This window comes from Hemicordylus capensis, chromosome 2 (genome assembly GCF_027244095.1).
Source record: "Hemicordylus capensis ecotype Gifberg chromosome 2, rHemCap1.1.pri, whole genome shotgun sequence".
Lineage (NCBI taxonomy): Eukaryota > Metazoa > Chordata > Lepidosauria > Squamata > Cordylidae > Hemicordylus > Hemicordylus capensis.
This window is the reverse complement of record NC_069658.1, coordinates 418,787,931-418,807,182: the sequence shown is the minus strand read 5'-3', so window position 1 is coordinate 418,807,182 and position 19,252 is coordinate 418,787,931. Positions and strand designations below refer to the sequence as shown.

At 45.1% G+C, this 19,252-nt stretch overlaps 2 long non-coding RNA genes across 3 annotated transcripts in view; one reads left to right on the top strand and one right to left on the bottom strand.

The window, feature by feature from the left end:
* The window catches only part of LOC128344303 (uncharacterized), a 112,948-nt gene that overhangs the window by 18,020 nt on the left and 75,676 nt on the right, over nt 1–19,252 (top strand). The gene's annotated exons all lie outside the window — the stretch shown is intronic.
* On the bottom strand, nt 2,141–11,193 carry LOC128344302 (uncharacterized). Of its 2 annotated transcripts, none has more exons than XR_008315778.1 (3): nt 11,103–11,193; nt 9,165–9,227; nt 2,141–4,218 (listed from the first exon to the last, which is right to left on the bottom strand). It is a non-coding gene; the product is annotated as an uncharacterized LOC128344302 (long non-coding RNA). The 2 variants fall into 2 exon arrangements; XR_008315777.1 differs by lacking the exon at nt 11,103–11,193 and adding an exon at nt 9,746–10,548.

Here is a 19,252-nt window from a genome sequence, read left to right as displayed (position 1 = left end):
GTTCTCAGAGTGAGTTACAATAAAATCAATATAAAACATAATTAAAATACAGCATCATAAAATCAAAAATACAGTAAAAAGAAATACAGTGCCTGAGAGGCACAGAAGGTATGAATATCAGGCAGTATTTACCAGATTATACCCATTTTAGAAATTAATCACAAAATATGTGCAGTCTTAGATAAGAATACATGTTATTTCAACCCAAGCCTAAGGGTACAATCCTAGGCACACTTACCAGAAAACAAATCTCACTTAAATATTTACATCCAAATAAAGATGCTTAGGTGCAGAATACCTAAGGTTGTTGTGAAAGGTCCTGAAACTGCCTCTATGTGCAGACTGGATCTATCTTACACACCATTAAAAAACAACAACACTAAAAGCCTGATAAAACAGGTGTGTTTTCAAAAGTCATTTTAAAACAACCAGATGGGGAGATTCTGATTTCATTTGGGAATGTGTTCCAGAGACTCGGGGCAACCCTAGAGAAGGCCTGGTTTAGGGTCACCATCAAGTGAGCTGGTGGGAACTGCAACCAGATGCCCCAGTTTGCCTGAAATTAGTTCTTCTTCCCAAGTGGCCCTTTCATAACTCTCCTCATACTCCTCTTTTTCTGGCAGCGACCACCACCACCACCACCCCTATTGCCCCTTTTCTGTCGGGGTTTGTGATTATTTAGCAAAGTGCCAAGGAAGCTACCACTCCAGTTACAGAGTGCAGAGTTAGTTGCCGCTATTTAAGGAACATTCATGGAGATCACTGTAGAGTCTAAACTAAATTGGTTTATTGGTGAAGTACATCCAGAATTTTTACTCGAGGCACAAGTGACCAGGCTCAAACTATCATGCTTTGGACACACTGTGCGAAGACCCAGCTCCCTTGAGAAGTCCATAATGCTGAGGAAAGTTGAAGGCAAGAGAAGAAGAGGACGACCAGCAGCAAGGTGGATGGACTCGATTACGACAGCAATGAATGCACCACTGAGAGACCATCAAGGCCAAGTTGAAGACAGATCATCCTGGAGAGAATCCAACTATGAGGTCACTAGGAGTCAACACCGACTTGACGGCAATCAATCAATCAATCAATCAGTCAGTCACATTTGAGATAAGAAAGACCTATCCTATCTATCAGCTACATAATGAGGCTCTCCACACAAGCAGTGTGGGGAGCCTAACCGGGCTCTGCGGGGAGAGCAGGCTTAGCTTATATACCGCCCAAACTTTCATCTCTGGGCGGTTAACATAAAATAATTAAAACACATATAAAAGTTAAATCAAATCAACAGTTTAAAATCAACCATAAAATTAAAACAGACAATTTTTAAAAGCTGAGAAAGCTTGGGCAAAAAGATGGGTTTTCAGGTGTTTTTTTTTAAAATTGCTAGAGATGGGAAGGATCGTATCTCAGCAGGGGGCGCATTCCACAATCTCGGGGCAGCAACTGAGAAGGCCCGTCTCTATGTAGCCACCAAACGAGCTGGCGGTAACTAGTGGATATTAGGATAGTTGGTGCAAAAGTTCAATGCACTGGAACTCCATCTCCAGCATTTTCCTCCTGCTCCTATTTATCTTACTCCCTTTAAGGTGTAGGGAACAGAGCAGAAAGAAGGGGGGGGCAGGAAGAGGAGGAAGAAGGAAAGAGGTGAAAAGGGCACTGTTGCTGACACATAGGGTAGTCTATTAAGACTATTAATGGAGAGAATGATGAGGAAGGCAGTCAGCAAAGGTGGGTGCTCAGTACTACGCCACCTTTACCCACTTGTTCATCCCTCATACTTCATTCAACTAGAAATGAAGGGGGGGGGAGTGATATTCTGAGTTATGCAACAGAATTAATTTAATTCTCTTTAGAGAGGTACAAATTTCTCCCTAATGCTTATAAATTAAATATGTCTCGAATTGGCCCAGTTCATGCAACTAGAGATATCTGTGTCCGTCTGGACTGAATTTTGTGGAGTGTCCCGAAAATTGCAAACTTCTAAAAGGTTTTTAAACTCAGATCCAGACACCTGGTCAACAGGCCCAGCTGTTCACAGCTGTTCTTTCAATCTCATTTGCTTCATTGTTTCCAGAAAACAATGAGGCGATCAAACAGTAAAATAGACTTGTGCAGACAAAATAAATTAAAAAAGAGAGACCCAAGTGCCAAGCTTTTTAATGGTTTCACTCAAACCAAAATCAATGGAAAATAAATCAAGCCTGGACGCAAACAGGAAATTGAAAAATTACATCAATGAAAAAGGCAGAAACATAGACGTCAAGCATTTGGCTGTAGATATTGTAGAACAAAGATTTTATCGTGTTTCAGAAGGAATAAAAATAATTATGTTTCAGTTTGCAGAGGGCAGTATTCACTCTATGCCAGGTTTTAAGTTATAAGGAACAGACTTCCAAAAGCCAATTATTATTACTGTTGTTATTAACCATTTAGAAAACTCTTTTCAGTGTTTGTGTGTGTCACGTGGGGCGAGGGAATCCACACTTCATGCATTCTCTCAACAATACTGTGAAGCAGGCAGGCTTGGGCCGAAAGGTGGTTTACTTTACCCAGTGCTACCCACTGAGTTTCATGACTGACTAGAGATCCAGCCATTTCCCTTTCTTTCAGTAGACAGCTCATCCTCTTGGAACTATTGACTCCAGCTGAACTCAGTATTAAATGAATTTGGAAAGCTGATGTAATGCAAGCAAGCCATGCTTTAGAAACAGTGTTTTGTCAGGTATGTAGGGTAGTTGTCATGAACTGCGTTTGACATTGCTGAAATACATGTATCCAAAGTCCAAGACTATGTAATTGTCAAAGGAAATGAGCATTAAAATGTGATTAATTTTAACAAACAAACCACCAAACAACTCCCCAAACCTCTTGAGAACCCAGTAACTTCAGAACAAGGAGAAAAGCAGAAAGTGATCAGGGCTTGTGCTCTGAATATAAAGCCAAAAGGCTGGGCAGTTGGCTCCAATCTACATTGGAGCCTGCAAGGGCAATGTGATCCACATCACAGCGGGGTAATATAAGAGCAGGCTTCTCCCATGACTTGCTTTTAAAGGGAGATTTTCCTTGATCATATAAACGCAGCTCTTGGCATATATGTCTGAAGTTTTATGTTTCACCTTTAATGCAGTCAGAGCTTCACTTCCTGTTTTCTAGATGCTTCCTCAGGAGCCACACCCACCAGGTCATGATTAAATGGCTATATTTTTGTGTGCTCCTTTTTGTGTCACCCTTTCATTGTTTACCCAGGATATGAAAAAAGCCCCTCAATAAACAACTTCTGTAAATACTGTAGCTGTTACCCAGTTCTGCCTTTGAAAACCTAATATAATGAGTTTCTTGTTGGCATACCCCATGCATGGTGGTGGTGATTTATTTCTAGCACTATTGACTTTTTGCATTATTTTTTAAGCTGTTGCATAACTGTATTGTATTGAGAAATGTTTGAGCCAGTTCAGAGTGGGACAATACACTGAGCCACTTGTCTTAAATATGTGGAGGAGTGCATGGGCATGCACATTTCCACCCAGCGTGCTGCCTCCTACCCATGTGGCAGGCAGAGGTAATTCATTTGAACCATCCCTTAACATGCCAAATAAAAACAATGGTATTAGTATGGTGCATTTAGGGGCACAGAAGACCCTCTTTATTTCTGGGTGTTCCATTCTCAATATTGAAACCACAAATAAAGAAACCTTAATTCTATGGGATTGGGAGGGTTAGGTTCCTAAGCACTCTGAACCAGAATCACCACAATCAGAATCACCAAATCACCAGAAAGTGGGGGGAGGGCAGAAATAAGCACAGTCCCTTGCCCTCCAGTGATGTCTCCCCAAAACCCACATTTTGAGTATTTTTTAAAAAAGAAAAGAGCCACAAAATGGCTCTGTGATACAAATTGGTGGCCGGAAATGACATCAGAAGCCGTGGATAGGCAAAAATACCCCATTTTTGCTCTGCAGTTAAAGAAACTGGGTCTCTATGACCCAACTGTGAATATACAAAACTGTGGACAGAGAACTCGCAAATAATGAGGGTCTCCTGTATGAACCAGGGAGGAATATGACTCTTAGGCACACATTCTCTGAGCTCAGTTCCTCTTCCAAAAGGAGGATTTGCTCCTTGACAGTTAAGAAAAATTGCAGTTCCAAGGTTCAAATAAACTAGATCTTCTCCAAACACGTTAACTTGATTGGTGATCTTCCCCAACTTGTTTCCCTTGAAGGAACAGGACAAGTTGAAACTATTTGGATTATACAGTAATTGTAAGACATCTGTTCTTTATTATTGGTTTTTTTAAAACAACATCTGTTCGCTCTCTGCAGTCCAACTTAAGACTTTTTCTTTGTATAGGGTATGCTTTTATTATTGCTTATTTAGAACATATTTTAGGTAAACAACATTAAAGATGTAGCAAGAGGCTTAAATGTTCAGCATATCCTCTTCAATTTATGAAAGGTTTGCTTCAGTGAGCTTTTTTCCACATTGGCCCATTGGCCCCTGTTCCTTAAGCCTATTCTCCTTTGTTGCCCTAGAATTCTAGGTAGGTGGCTACCATTGTTCTTCCTTTAAATTTCCCAGTTTTCCACAGAACATCCACCTTGTCTAGGAAAACCTTAGGTTTAGGCCTCATCCTTAGCTGAAATGAAACCTAAGTTTATGCAACTGCATTAGTATTCAGCCACTACACCAGCTCAAAATGGTATTTTGTGTATTTTTGAATGTAAATGTGTCCACATGTAGTTATAGACTTACATTTACTTGTGAACATCAGTCATATACGGCAGTGTTTCTCAACCACCGGTCCCTGGACCGCTGCCGGTCCCCAAAGGGTTGAGTGCCGGTCCCTGACTGGGAGTCAACCCCCCCCCCAACTGAAATCAAGGCACTCACTTCCTCAATTTTGCACATGGCACGGAAGAGGAAGAGTATCACGGAGGCATGGGACCCTTCTTGTGCCTTGCCTCCACGTGCTGCTGAGATCTTCCTACAGCTATCTTATTCCCTATCTTTACAGCTTCAAACTGTATGCGGTGCAGGGGCATGGAGGAAAAGGTATGGCAGTGGGCGCCACTTGAAGGGCTGCTGGTTCTTGCATGCTCATTGTTTGCAGCCAAAGGTTGGTTGATTGAAACCCAGCTGCCTGTTGTGGTCGAGGCGCCTTGAGAGGGAACGCTGTTTCCCTCTTGCATCAGTGGGGCTTGCTTGTATGTTGTTTTCATTGGCCCCATGTAGCTTTTGAATTTTTCTAATGGCCCAACATCCCCTCTCCACTGAGTAATCAGAAGCACCTCCACCACCACCCCGCACATACTGAAGACATACTGGAGACAAATTTGTTCACCCAGGCTTTTAGATTCAGGGGTTCTCAACCTTGGGTACCCAGACGTTGGTGGACTTCTACTCCCATAATCCCGAGCCATAATGGCCAAATGCCATTGTTGTTGGGGGTTATGGGAGTTTAACTGAGGGACCCAAGGTTAAGAACCCCTAATATTCCATGTTTGCAAAATATTCCAAATTTAATTATTTTAATGCTTATATTATTTTCATTCTAAACTGCCCAGAGATGCAAGTTTTAGGCAGTATAGAAGTCAGATAGATAGATAGACAGACTTGAAACCCCTTTACTAACTGCTGGTCCGGGAAACTGCGCATGAAGAATGTAGCGGTCCTTGAAACTCTGCACGAAGAATTTAGCGGTCCTTGACTCCAAAAAGTTTGAGAAACACTGATATACGGCAACAATTTGGATCAGGAATGCAGCACAGAGGTAGGAACATTTAACCCTTTTCTCCGTGTTGTAACCTTGACAATTCTATTTGCTACAAAGACACTTTTGGGGTTAAAGAGCCACTTGGAAGTGTTTTTTTTGGTGGGAAAACATTGCAAAGGTAAAGACAAATACCGCCTTGCTGCAGTTCCAATCCAATTTGTAGCTCCATGGAGTTGCTGCTCACTAGTAAGCATAAGCCTGTAACTACAAACTGATGCATTTAACATCAAGTGTAATTTGGTTCTCATTAGTTTAACATAAGATTTGAACTGATATGTACTGCAGATTCTTGACAATTATTAAATTGTCAGTGTATGTCTTTGAAGGAGTAGTAATATTGTTTTATTTTTATGATATTTTATTTTATTTTTTAATTAAGAATATAACAAGCTTCTTTGGGCATCTTATAATTGGGCAGAAAATCAGGATAGAAATGTTTCTAAAATAAAGGTTGGTTTGTTTTTAAAATACATAACCCAAGGAATCCTAAAACAATGAAAACAGTTTTTACAGAAAATAAACTTAGGCTCTTGTGAGAATGTCTCTTTTTTGTGTGAAAACTAAAAACCTTTCCTTCTGTAATTGTTAATTGTTTTTATTGTATTGTTGTAAACTGCCCAGAGAATTGTGTTTTGGGCGGTATACAAATATGTTAAACAAATAAATAATAAATAAATGTAAAAATACAGATTTTTTTAAAAAAGTATTTTAAAACACTCAATATACAAATGGTGAAATTCCAAAGGGGCAGAAATGAACTGATTTTTAAAAGGGGGCCGTCAATCACCACCACCATCATCATCATCTGGATTAATTCCTTCTGAACTGTTCAAGATGATTGCATTTGAAGGCAGCTGGGTACAATGGGGTGGATCAATTGTTTCCTGACATTAATGAAGTCATATTTTGGCTCTAGGATTTAATGTTTCTTGATTGCCTTCCAGGACAGAACATTTAAACCCTCTGAGAAATGTGCTTTCAGAGTGAAAGCTGGTGGGGCTCTGAACTAGATATTATGTAGATTTCCACCCCAATGAAGATGAGGGTTGTTGTCACTGTGGGTGAGGTATGTGAAGAGAACTAGGTCAGGAGATTATTGCCTGTCTGCAGATTTTGACTCACTTGAATCAGATTAAAAATTATTAATTGTCTAAGAGCGGAACTACATGCTACATGGTGGGGCCATTCACATGACCTACTGGACAGGCAGGGGGAAGGAAGGCTCCCCAAATCTTGCCTCCCCACCACCAGATGATTGTTTGGTCCCTGGTGGGAGAATGGAGCACAATCCCACACTATCAGCCCTGCTCCACGGAGTAGGGCAGATTGATCTGAGGCCAGGACTTGTTGTCCCAGCCTCTGTGAAGCCTACAATGCACCATGCTACACATGTGATGCATTGGGGTATTCCCCCAGGAGACAGGGGCTCTAGGCACTGCAGGTGCTCTAGGTGCCACTAAACATAGGACAAGCAGTAATTGGGTTAAGGGAGCACTCATTCCTTTAACCTTGGCTAACAGCCGGGTTTGTAAGTGGGGCTAGGAGCCACTGCCCTGCAGGGGTTGGGCCCGATCCCGGTGGTTCTCACACACAGCCTAACCCCAGCTGGGTATCCAAGTTAGGCTGTGCCTGAGAACAGCCTCTGGATCTCATGACAATTTAGTTTTACTTACATAAAAGTAGCTGTGGGAGTCTCCATAGTTATTCAAAGGAGCATCATTGGGAGAGTAAGCACTTAACATTTCCTTCCTGCACTCTATTCAAAAGAACAGTACAGCCTTGCTGGATCAGACCCAAGGCCCATCTAGTCCAGCATCCGGTTTCACACAGTGGCCCACCAGATGCCGCTGGAAGCCTACAGGCAGGAGTTGAGGGCATGCCCCCTCTCCTGCTGTTACTCCCCTGCAACTGGTACTCAGAGGCATCCTGCCTTTGGGCCTGGAGGTGGCCCACAGCCCTCCGACTAGTAGCCGTTGATAGAACTCTCCTCCATGAAGTTATCCAAACCCCTCTTAAAGCCATCCAGGTTGTTGGCTGTGACAACATCTTGTGGCAGAGAATTCCACAAGTTGATTATGCATTGTATGAAAAAGTACCTCCCTTTGCTGGTCCTACATTTCCTGGCAATCAATTTCATGGGATGACCCCTGGTTCTAGTTTTATCTGAGAGGGAGAAGAATTTCTTTCTGTCCACTTTCTCCATACCAAGCATGATTTTATAGACCTCTATCATGTCTCCCCGCAGTTGTCTTTTTTCTAAACTAAATAGCCCCAGGTATTGTAGCCTTACCTCATAAGGAAGGTGCTCTAGGCCCCTGATCATCTTGGTTGCCCTCTTCTGCACCTTTTCTACAATGTCCTTTTTAGATGTGGTGACCAGAATTGTACGCAGTACTCCAGGTGTGGCCACACCATAATTTTGTATAAGGGCATTATAATATTAATTTTTATTAATATTAATAAAATTAAATACATAGTTTTATTTTCAGTCCCCTTCCTAATGATCCCTAGCATGGAATTGGCCTTTTTCACAGCTGCCGCAGATTGAGATCACACTTTCAATGAGCTGTCCACCACGACCCCAAGATCCCTCTCCTGGTCCATCACCGACAGTTCAGATCCCAAAAGTGTATATGTGAAGTTGGGTTTTTTTGTCCCAATGTGCATCACTTCCGGTCTAAAAAGGTAGATATTTATATTTTTCTCACCACAGGGATAACAATAGCCTTGTGGGGGAGAAAGCTGGACTGGGCAATTGGCACATGGTTAAACAAACCCTCCCCTAGCATCACTGATTCAATAAAATTTAGATCCCTCACAGCGGCTTTTAAATAAAAATAACTATGTTGGGAAATCATATCACATATCTCCATGTAACGAGTAATTTGGCCACAGTGAAGCTATTCACACGTGTGGGCAAAATCAGGCTAAGGAAGCCCAGCCCAGTTTTGCCTGCATGTGTGTACCGCTGGGATTGTGCCGGTGGTGCCTCAGGGGCAAACCCAACTCCGGAGCCACCCTCTTAAATGGGGTTAGGAGAGCGAGCATTCTTCTAACTCCATTTTACTGATCATCTGCCAGCTGGCTTTGGGGAGGGGGGATCCCCATAATGCACCTTGCACTCGCACAGTGCATTATGGGAGTTCTGGGGGGAGGGTGACATGGGGCAATGCCTTCTGGCACCCTGAACCTCTGAGCTACCGGCAAAAGCCAGCAATCATCTTGGCGGCCGATCCGGCCGCTCAGCAACAAGAAGAGAATAGTCTGTGAGGGTTAGGGTTAGGTTAGCTTTTTGAGTCATCCTCCCCTTGCTCCTTTGAGCCCTTCTAGGTCATGAGAAAGGCCTCAGTGTGTTTTAGAGAAGAGCCCTAGCTCAGTGACACGGTACCTGTTTTCAGTACAAAGGTCTCAGGTTCAATCCTTGGCAACTCCAAATAGGGCTGAGAAAGACCTGTCAGAAAACATAGATAGTCAATGCCAGTTGGTGTGGACAACTCTGAGCTAAGATGGACCAATGCTCTGATTCAGTATAAGGCAGCCCCAGGGCCATTTCTGGCACACATAGGGACTGAAATTAAGTCCAACAAGGCAGGCATGGATCATTTCTGCTTCTGAAGTGTGTGTGCTCATTTGCAGGGGTGTGATTTTTGCTGATTTCCCCCTTCCCCCAGAAGCACTGTGCAACACGCAAATATGTCCCCAAGGGTCACACTGCTATTAGTCCTGTGAGGGAAGTTTCTGTTGATGACAGTGTAGGCTATCCTGAAGCTAACAACAACTTGGAGGGCACCATTTCCATCAGGACCATGGCATGGCAGGAAAAGGTTAAATGTGACAAATGTGTACTCTCTCCCCTCCCCACACCTTTAAGGCAGTCACAAACAACAACAAACAACATTCTGTGCTTTGTGTGTGTGTTAAGGGCCTATAGTGCAATAGCTGGAGATAAATTAAGTGCTAACACCTCACCAGGAGTCATTTGATTTGAAGAGTGCATTAAGTTCCCCAAGTTCCTTCCTGTGGCGTCCAAAATTGTACATGGACCACCCAGTCACATGAGGTGAAACCCATTTCCCTCATAGCTCTTGCTATCTTCCAGCCTGGCCTGAGGCAGCTGCTGCTTTCAGAACGCCCTTGTTTTCCCAGCTGCTTTCTGTGCCTGAAATGAGGTCACTAAAAGCCAAGAATGGGTTTAAGAAACAAAACAAAAGCTCTCTAGAGTGAAAACAAGCCCAACAAGCGGTCTCGTTACTAGCAGCAGGGGGAGAAACCATTTTGGGAGAGAAGCTGATCTGAAGACATTCATTCCTTAATTGGCCTCAATGGAGCTGGAGTGAATCTGTCCGCCTCACCCCAACCCCAAATTCTCCTCAAAACATATTTGTATAAAAATGTTCTTGAGACGTCATGTGCATATTTAAATATCAATCTCAGATTGACTAAATATTTGATATCTGTCTAAAGGTTCTTCCAGTATCTCCACAGGGAAAGCGCTTCCTTTATTTTCCCTCTCTCTCTCCATCAGGGTTCTGCAGGCATCTGTTCTCAGCCCCCTGCTATTCAACCTCTACACACTGTCCCTGGTTGATCTCATCAAACCCCATGGCTTTCAGAACTGCCTGTATGCTGATGACACCCAGTTCAGTCCCCTACTCCAGAATTTTCTCCTTCCATCTAATCCCATATTTCCAACGATCTTTCTGACATTTCTGCTTGGATCTTTCATTGTTATCTCACACTCAGTGAGGCTGTTCTCATGAGCAGCCTAGCCCAGACTAGGGCAACCTAGCCTGGGCTAAGCTGCTCGTGTGGAGCGTCAGGTTTCTGCGTGGATCCCAGCGCTCCCACCTAGCCTAACCCTGCTCCCAAGCCTGTCTCTCAGCCGAGGTTAAGGGAGCAAACAGTCCCTTAACCCAGCTGCTGGGTTTGTGTGTCTCCTCGGCTCCACGGAGCCAAGTAGAGAAGGGTGCCTAGAGTGCCAGTCTGACAGGGAGATTCCCCCCAGGTACTGTGTTTGTTGTGTGGTGCCTTGTGGGATATATGCAGAGGCCGGGAAAATGAGTCGTGGCCTCTGTTGCTCCACACTGCCGGGAGCAGTGCGGCTAGTCATCAGCGCTGCTCCTGGCAGTGCAGGTCATGTGAGCATTAGGGATGTGCAAAGAGGTTTGATGTCCAACAGGTTCGACATTGAACCTGTTAAGTTCAACAGTCCATTATCGACGGAACCCCTCTGGTTTGAGTCAGTATTGGACTGACTCCCCTTGGCCATTCAGGGGTGGTAGTTTTGCAATCTTTTTTTTTTAAAGTTATTTTTTATTTTACTCACCCCTGTGGGGGACTTCTCTGAGACCGTGTGTGTGTGTTTTTTTTTCTGGAGTTCCCTCTTCCCCCCGGCCATGCAGAGGCCCATTGGGCATGTGCGGCAGCCTCCAAAATAGCCACTGCCATGCAGGGCAGGCCCAGAATGGGCCGAAGTCCACCTTGACCAAGTGATTTTTACCATAATGGAGGCAGGCAGAGAGAATTCTGGAAACCACGCCCCCCCCGGGTGGCCTCAGAGAAGCTCCCCAGAGGGAGGAGTAAAATAAGAAATTAATTTTTTTTTAAGATCACAACCGCGGCAACTCACAATCGGAAAGCCTCGGTTAGCAGAGTGCTTGCTCCACTAAGCTGGGTTTAGGGAAGGGCTACTTAAGCGGGTGACCCGCTTAAGAACTACAGGGCTCGCAGCCGACCCCAGTGGTTCTCACAATGGCTAGCCCGATTTTCTGCCATTGTGTGAATAGCCTCACCGGCTGCTACTGCTGTAGGGAAACAACATGGGTAAGTGTGCCTTAATAGTTTGGGAAGACAAGGAAGAATGTGGCATGGGCTAGGGTTGCCAGGTCCAGATGGTGAAGAAAGTAAATATCCATCACCCAAAATGTGGAAATAGAGGACACCTTTCACCAAAATAAGTCTCCCAAAAGTCCCCCAAACATTGCATATGTGATATCAATAAACGTATGCAAATTTTAAGCAAAGTTTTGGAGACTTTTTGCAGTCTTTTTTTGGTGAAAAGCATCCCTTTTTTGCATGTGTTGTGGCTTCCCCATTGGAAGGATGGTCAGTAGGAAGGGGAAGGAGAGGGAGGAAGAGAAGCTGCTCATGAGAGCAAAGTGTGCTGAGCCAACGAAATGTTCCAGCTTCTCCCCAGAACTTCGGACACCACAACACATACAAAAAAAGTCATTTGGTTTCCAAAATAGTTACATGCCCTCTATAAAAGTCCCTAGCTGACAACCCTACATGAGGCTGCTGTTTTGGTGGTAGCCTTGTACAATCTAAATCTGCCCTTATTTATGGGTGGGGTGGGGTGGGTTGTAGGAAGAACCCAACCCAGAACATAAGTAATGTTAGCACTAGATTACCCATTAAGGCTACAGTCCTAAGCATAACTAACTTCCACCCAAAACTGTGAGATTTGCCTTGAAATATAAATGTGGACAGAAAAAGGATGTAAATTGTTTGTGTTAAAAAAATGTGCTTCTAAACATTTTCAACTCTGTTTCAGTTTGCAGTCTTTTCCCACCTCCATGGTGCCATTTGGGAAGAGTATGGGTGACAGTCCCTTCTCCTCATGTTTTATCCGACTTGTTTGTGCCCAGAGAGCGCAATCCCCGCCCCCCCTTACATTTATATCCTGCTCTTCCTCCAAGAGGCCCAGAGCGGTGTGCGTGGTTATGTTTACTCTCAACACAACCTTATGAGGTAGCCTGGCTGAGAAATATATAACCGGCCCAGAGTCACCCAGTGAGGTGCTACACATGAGTGGTGTGTAGAGCCTGGGAAGGTTCGGTGGGGAGAGTGGGCTTAGCCTGCTCTCCCCACAGACGCGCTCTCCCCACAGATGATCAGTTGTGCAGCCCTGGGTGCGGATTGGGGGCCACCTGGCCCCTGGAAGTCCCTGGATGCCCCTCATGAGTGTGTGGGGCATTCTGGGGGGACCCAGGAGGCCAGGAGGCTGTTTGTAGCCTCCCGGTCAGGGGGTCTACTCATGTGCCGCCACACGCCGTAGTAGCACACGATAAAAAAACCCCAAGGTTAACAGAGCGCTCACTCCATTAACCTCATTTAAGGGGAGTGGGAATTAGATGGGCTAGCCGCCGTGGAACCACTGGGTTCACCCGCGAGCCAGATGGTTCCGGCAATCACTAGAAAGTGGGCTAGACTCCCATAGCCTGCTTCCTAGTGATTGTAGGAATAAGCTCAGAGAGTTTCATGCCTCAATGGGGATTTGAACCCAGGTCTCCCCAATCCTAATCCAACACTCTAACCACTACACCATGCTGACTGAACATAGCAGCCAGCCATGCTTTTTTATGAGCCACAAAACCCTCCCCTCACTCCCCAAGTCCTCTGACATATAAACTTTGAGGAGAGGCAAAATTGGTCCCTGAAATTTGGGGGAGTTCAGAAGCGGCAGAAGTCACTCTTAGAGTGAGTTTTCCCCAATGCATGGTATAATGTGAAATGCAAGGATCCGAGCCCTCCTCAAGTTCTTTGCATGTACCAGAGGATGCAGCAGGGGGGAGAGGGTTGGAATCTCACCCCCAGTATGAGGAACAGATACACTGAGAGAACACAATGAGCCTGTGCCCTCCAGGTTCTCTGGGATGTGTGGAAGGCTCCAGGGTCTCTCATTTTATGCAGCGGGCGGGGGAGGGAAGTGCTCACTAGAATTAAATGTAAGGTTATTGGTGACCTGGCAACCATATGTGAGCCGGTTCACTTCAAGCTGGCCTCGACATCGAGCAGGCCCAATTTGGGCATTCCTCGTTCGAACCGGACCACACTCTGGTTTGGAGAACTGGCTCATGAACCAGCTCAGGGGGTATACTTGTAAAGGGGAATCCAGGGAGGATTCTCCTTTACAAGTAAAGGAGGATTCCCTAGTAATGGGGTGGGGTGAGTGAGAGAAAGGCTTCTTTAGAAACCAGGCACTGGAGGTGGTAGGAACAGTGGAGGAGGTGGCAGAGGCAGCAGCAGAAACACTGGAGGAGGCGGGGACACAGGCCATTTGGGTCACCATGTAAATCATGTGGTGATCCAAATTGCCTGTGCGCGTAGGCCCGAATTGGGTTGCAGCCGGCCTGGCCTGTCATTTGGAGGAACCACCACCCCCTGCCTCTGATGTCTCTGCCGCCACGGCTGCCTCCACCATCCAAATCCAAACCGAGCTGGTCTCATAGCCAGCTCACACACCCGTATGCTATTACTTGCATTTTAAAGAAATGTGCTTAAACCCAGAAGTGCCTCTTAGTGTGTGTGTGTGTGTGTGTGTATACTGCAGGAATAGCTTCAAGGAGCCCAATCCTGATTGGAACCACAGAGCATGGGCAGGTTAACTCTTTCCTCTCACATCATTTTTGCACCAAAAATCTCACACACACACACACACCCAAAACCCCTGCAACTTACTCCCAAAGTGTCTGCAAACAGCCACTTTGGGGGCAACTGGCTTTGGCGGTGGCGGGGGGGGGGTGATTTTCAGTGGGAAAACAGTAAATATCTCCTTCCCTGCACGCTGTGGTCCCAATAAGGATCAGATGTCTGCAGCTAATTTATGTGAAATAAGAGGTGCTTCTGGGTTTAAGCATTCCTCTTAAAATTCTTGGTTTAACCCTGTGCCATGCCGTTGAGGCCAATGTTGAATCTTGCTAACCTTCCTCTTCGTATTCCCCACCAACTGAAATAAGACATGGTGCCCCTTCTATTTATTATGGCTCCCTGGAAAATCTGAGAAGCTGCAAGGCCTCCATGAGACTGAATAGACAAGGCAAGAAGGAACTGTTGTTCCTCTGGCAGGGAAGCAAACAATCATTTCTGAATGGCTCTGACTTAAGCTGCAGTGAAGAAGCTGACAGGGGAAGAGCTTGTACAGGGAGGGGGATACACGTAAGAAAAACACTTCGGAGGCACAAACTACTTGATAGCCTCAATATCACAATCAGGAGAAACTTCCTGGCTTCATATTTTCCATATAAACACTCTCACCACTGGCTCCAATTAATGACTCCCTTAACAGCCATGTAGAAGAGCTCGGTGGGTTCAATTGACGTCACGGATTCAGAGCGCTTCAGTGAAATGTGCTGAGCTTCTCTCATTTATATGTTTGACCCTAAACCTCTACCAGATGTTCCAGTCATTGTGCACATGAATGTGTGCGTACACACACACACACACACACACACACACACACACACACACACACTGCCTGAAGGGCAGTTCATTGGTGGCTTTGAATCTGCACTGAAATGGAAACAAAACCCTTTTGACAAAACCCTTTTTGTTTTAAGAGTTCTCTCCACCCTGCTGTGATGGGGCTATTAAAGGAATTTGGCTCTGCCGTCACTCAGTGCCCAGGGTTCCGACTGTGCAGCACGACGCACCTCCTTTCAGAGATGTGAACAGCTAAAGCTCTTCTCCCAGATCCTGCCTATTCTGTATCTGTGTGGTGCTACTATCAACTACATAGCTGCTCCCCTAGCCTAGAGCCATAGTCTACAATCTCCCCCCCCCCAACCCGCAGACTTGTCCAGTGAGGAACTCTTCACTCTCTGCCACAGAACCCTTGTATGTTGCTGAGAATTCTGGGATATGTTCCACACTCTCACGCTGCTCACTGGATGTACTGTTCAGAATTTGCCTCACCTCATATGAATTCAGGATGGGTTCACATCCTGCTTTGTACTGTTGCTGCACGCTGCAGGGAAAGATCCATAGTGGGTAAGTAATTTGTCCTTCAAGGGCCTAGAGCAGTGGTCTGGTGCAGGGAGGTAGCAGTAGGAGAGAGGGCATGTCCTCAGCTGTTGCTTGTGGTATTCCCAGAGGCTTCTGGTAGGGGACTGTGTGAAGCAAGATGCTGGACTAGATAGGCATTGGGCCTGATCCAGCAGGGCTTTTCTTATGTAAGGGATTTTTTCATTTGTTACTGGCCCTCTCAATGAGGACCAATTCAGATGATACAGCCCCTGGTACATGCAATTAGGCAGGAGCAACTCATACAGGTGGATAGGGGGATGGTAAATGAACTGCAAGTGTGGCTCAGTCCTACACTTCTCTCCTGGCTGCCTCACTCTGCCTCATTTTGGCCACCACTGCATTAACTGCAGGTGCATAGGTGCATTATTTGCCTAGTAGGGGAACCGGGTGAATAACCAGCCCACATGCCTGTGGTTAATGCAGGGTTTCTCAACGTGTGGGTCCCCAGATGTTATTGGACTTCAACTCCCATAATCCCCAGCCCCAATGACCTTTGGTTGGGAATTATGGGAGTTGAAGTCCAATTACATCTGGGGACCCACACGTTGAGAATCCCTGGGTTAATGCATCATCAGGCAAAATGAGGCAGAGTGAGGTGGCCGGGGTGGGGAGAGGAGAGTGGGAACAAACCACAGCTGCAGCTTAGGTGGTTGAAGGACAGGAAACAGAGGGTAGGAATAAATGGACAATTCTCTAAATGGAGGCAAGTAAGAAGTGGGGTCCCCCAGGGATCAGTACTGGAACTGGTGCTCTTTAACTTGTTCAGAAATGATCTAGAAGTTGAGGTAAGCAGCGGAGTGCCCACATTTGCAGATGACACTAAACTATTTAGGATAGTGAAATCCAAAACATTGTGAGGAGCTCCAAGAGGATCTCTCCAAACTGGGTGAGTGGCTGACAAAATGGCAAATGTGATTCAATGTAAGCAAGTGTAAAGTGATGCATATTGGGGCTAAAAAATAAATAAATCCCAGCTTCGCATATACACTGATGGAGTCTGAGCTGTCAGTGATTGAGCAGGAGAGAGATCTTGGGGTCATGGTAGTCAGTTCGTTGAAAGTGTAAACTCATTGTGTGGCAGCTGTGAAAAAGGCATATTCCATGCTAGGGATCATTAGGAAGGGGACTGTAAATACAAATAATAGTATTATAATGCCCTTATACAGATCTATGGTGTGGCCACATTTGGAGTACTGCGTACTCTCTTACTCTCTCTTAGGAAACTTTGTAGAACTGGAAAAGGTGCAAAAGCAGGCAACCAAGATGATCAGGGTCCCGGAGCAACTTCTTATGAGGCAAGGCTACAGCATCTGGGGCTTTTTAGTTTGGAAAAGAGGCAACTATGGGGAGACATGATAGAGGTATATAAAATTATACATGGAGCTGAGAGAGTGGACAGAGAGAAAATTTTCTACCTCTCTCACAACACTAGAACCAGGGGTCATCCCATGAAAGTGAAGGCCAGGAAATTTAGGACCAACAAGAGGAAGTACTTTTCCACACACCGTAAAATTAATCTATGAAATTCTCTGCCATGGGATGTGATGTTGGCTACTAGCCTGGATGGCTTTAAAAGGGGCTTGGACAATTCATGGAGGAAAGGTCTATAAATGGTAAAGGTGTGTAATTCAATTCGAGGCCAAATTGATTCCGGTCAAATTAGGGACAATTCGCAGATTTTACCTCGAATTAAATCACCCTCAATATAAAGGGACCCGATAAAGGGGCCATGCAAAGCACCCCCAATTTGACCCAAATCAATTCAGGTGGTTTGAATGCCATCTTGAGGCCTGTTTTTCTGGGGAAACAGGCCTCAAAATGGAGCTGTTTTGGGGGGGAGCTGTTTTACTATTTGGGGTCAGTGGGTAGACCAGTCCTCCACTCTGGACTTAGTGCAAATGACTGAATGGCTCCCTGTCCCCAAAGGACTCACAATCTAAAAAGGAAACAGACGATAGACACCAGCAACAGCTACTGGAGGGATGGTGTGCTGGGAACGTATAGGGCCAGTTACTCTGCCCCTGCTAAATAAGAGAATCAACACTTTAAAAAGGTGCCTCTTTGCCCAGTTAAGCAGGGGACTGCTTAAGAATAAAGAGACATGCCCAGAGAACTGCCTTATTTTATTTTATTTATTTGCATTTGCATTTGCATTTGTACACCGCCCCAGACTTTCATGTCTAGGCGGTTCATGGATGCAGCCTCAGCATGTCTCCTTCCTAATCATGTGTGCTAGGGGCTGTATCCTCCCAACCACCCTAGACATAACATTTTAAGTGTGGTGGAAGCAGTTGATAGCGGGGTGCATGGAACTGGTGCCTGCCGGTTCAAAGGTGGGGGGAATATCTTTAAGGATGGGGGAGGGTGCTCTTACCCCTCCTGCTGCATTTCCCCAGCCGGTGCTGTCTATTAAAATAGTCCAGTGGGGTGGCAGTGTACTACCTTGCCGCCCCGGTGCCTCCTCAGACTGGAAGTGGCCAGAAGTGCCTGGTGCATGTGTGTGTGTGCAATGTGTGTACACGTATTAGGCACTTCTGGCCACTTCCAATCTGAGGAGGCACCGGGGCAGCAAGGAGGTACACTGCCACCCCGCAGGACCATTTTAAAAGACAACACTGGAGGGGGAAACACAGTGGGAGGGGAAGGGCACCCTCCCCATCCTTAAAGATACCACCCACCTTTGAAGTGGTCGAACCACCAGGCATTCGAACCGGTTCGGAGGCCCATAAAAGGGCCTCTGAACCAGTTCATGCACACCCCTAGCAGTTGAACACACATTCCAGAATGTATTTCAGTTTCCAGAATGCTTTTTCATGTCATGCAAGTTCTGTTAGGCATTCTTTAACCAAGTTCATAGTTACAGTGCCAACTGGAGCATGCTAGCAAGTCCACCCCCCGATACACTCTGCAGCTGCACCCCACTGACCATGAGTACAGCCATTCATTCATTCATTTAACATATTTATATACTGACCAAAACGGTATGTCTCTGGGTGCTTTACAATAAAAAAATACAAATTAAAACAAAATTAAAAACGTTAAAACATTAAAACAATTTAAAATTTAACACAATGTTAAAAATTGTGTTAACATTGGGGAGAGCTGGTCTACCAATTGGGGTCAGGTCAGCAGGTAACTTAGACAATTGTCTGAATCTACAGAACAGCTGGACAGGGCTGGAATGCATGTTTCAGCCACTTTCACCACACTTAGCTTGTTACATCTGTCTTCACCCAGAAAACTCCAGCATTCTCCAGGACTGAATGCCATTTAATAACCCACTTGCCTAGGATCCTTCCATTAGGGAAATATAAAATATGCAATCTTTCATTTTTTTTCATACACTATAGTTGAAGAATTGTATGTTGCTCATTTTTTAGAGGGATCTTGTTGAAAAACTCTGAGCTCTGTATTTACCAGAATGTTTATAAGAGTATGACGGATCTGGAGTCTAATTGCTATATGGTGACTTTGAAGGTAGAATTACCAAGAACATATGTGGTATAGTGGTTAGACTGGCTGACTAGGACTGGGAAGACCCTCACACAACTGAGCCGCTTTCAAGCAAACACCAAATATACAGTCCTGGGGGCTGCATATCCTAGTCCCCCTTCACACTTTCATTCATTGTATACAAATGAGTCTGTATGAAAGTTTGAAGTTGCAGAAACA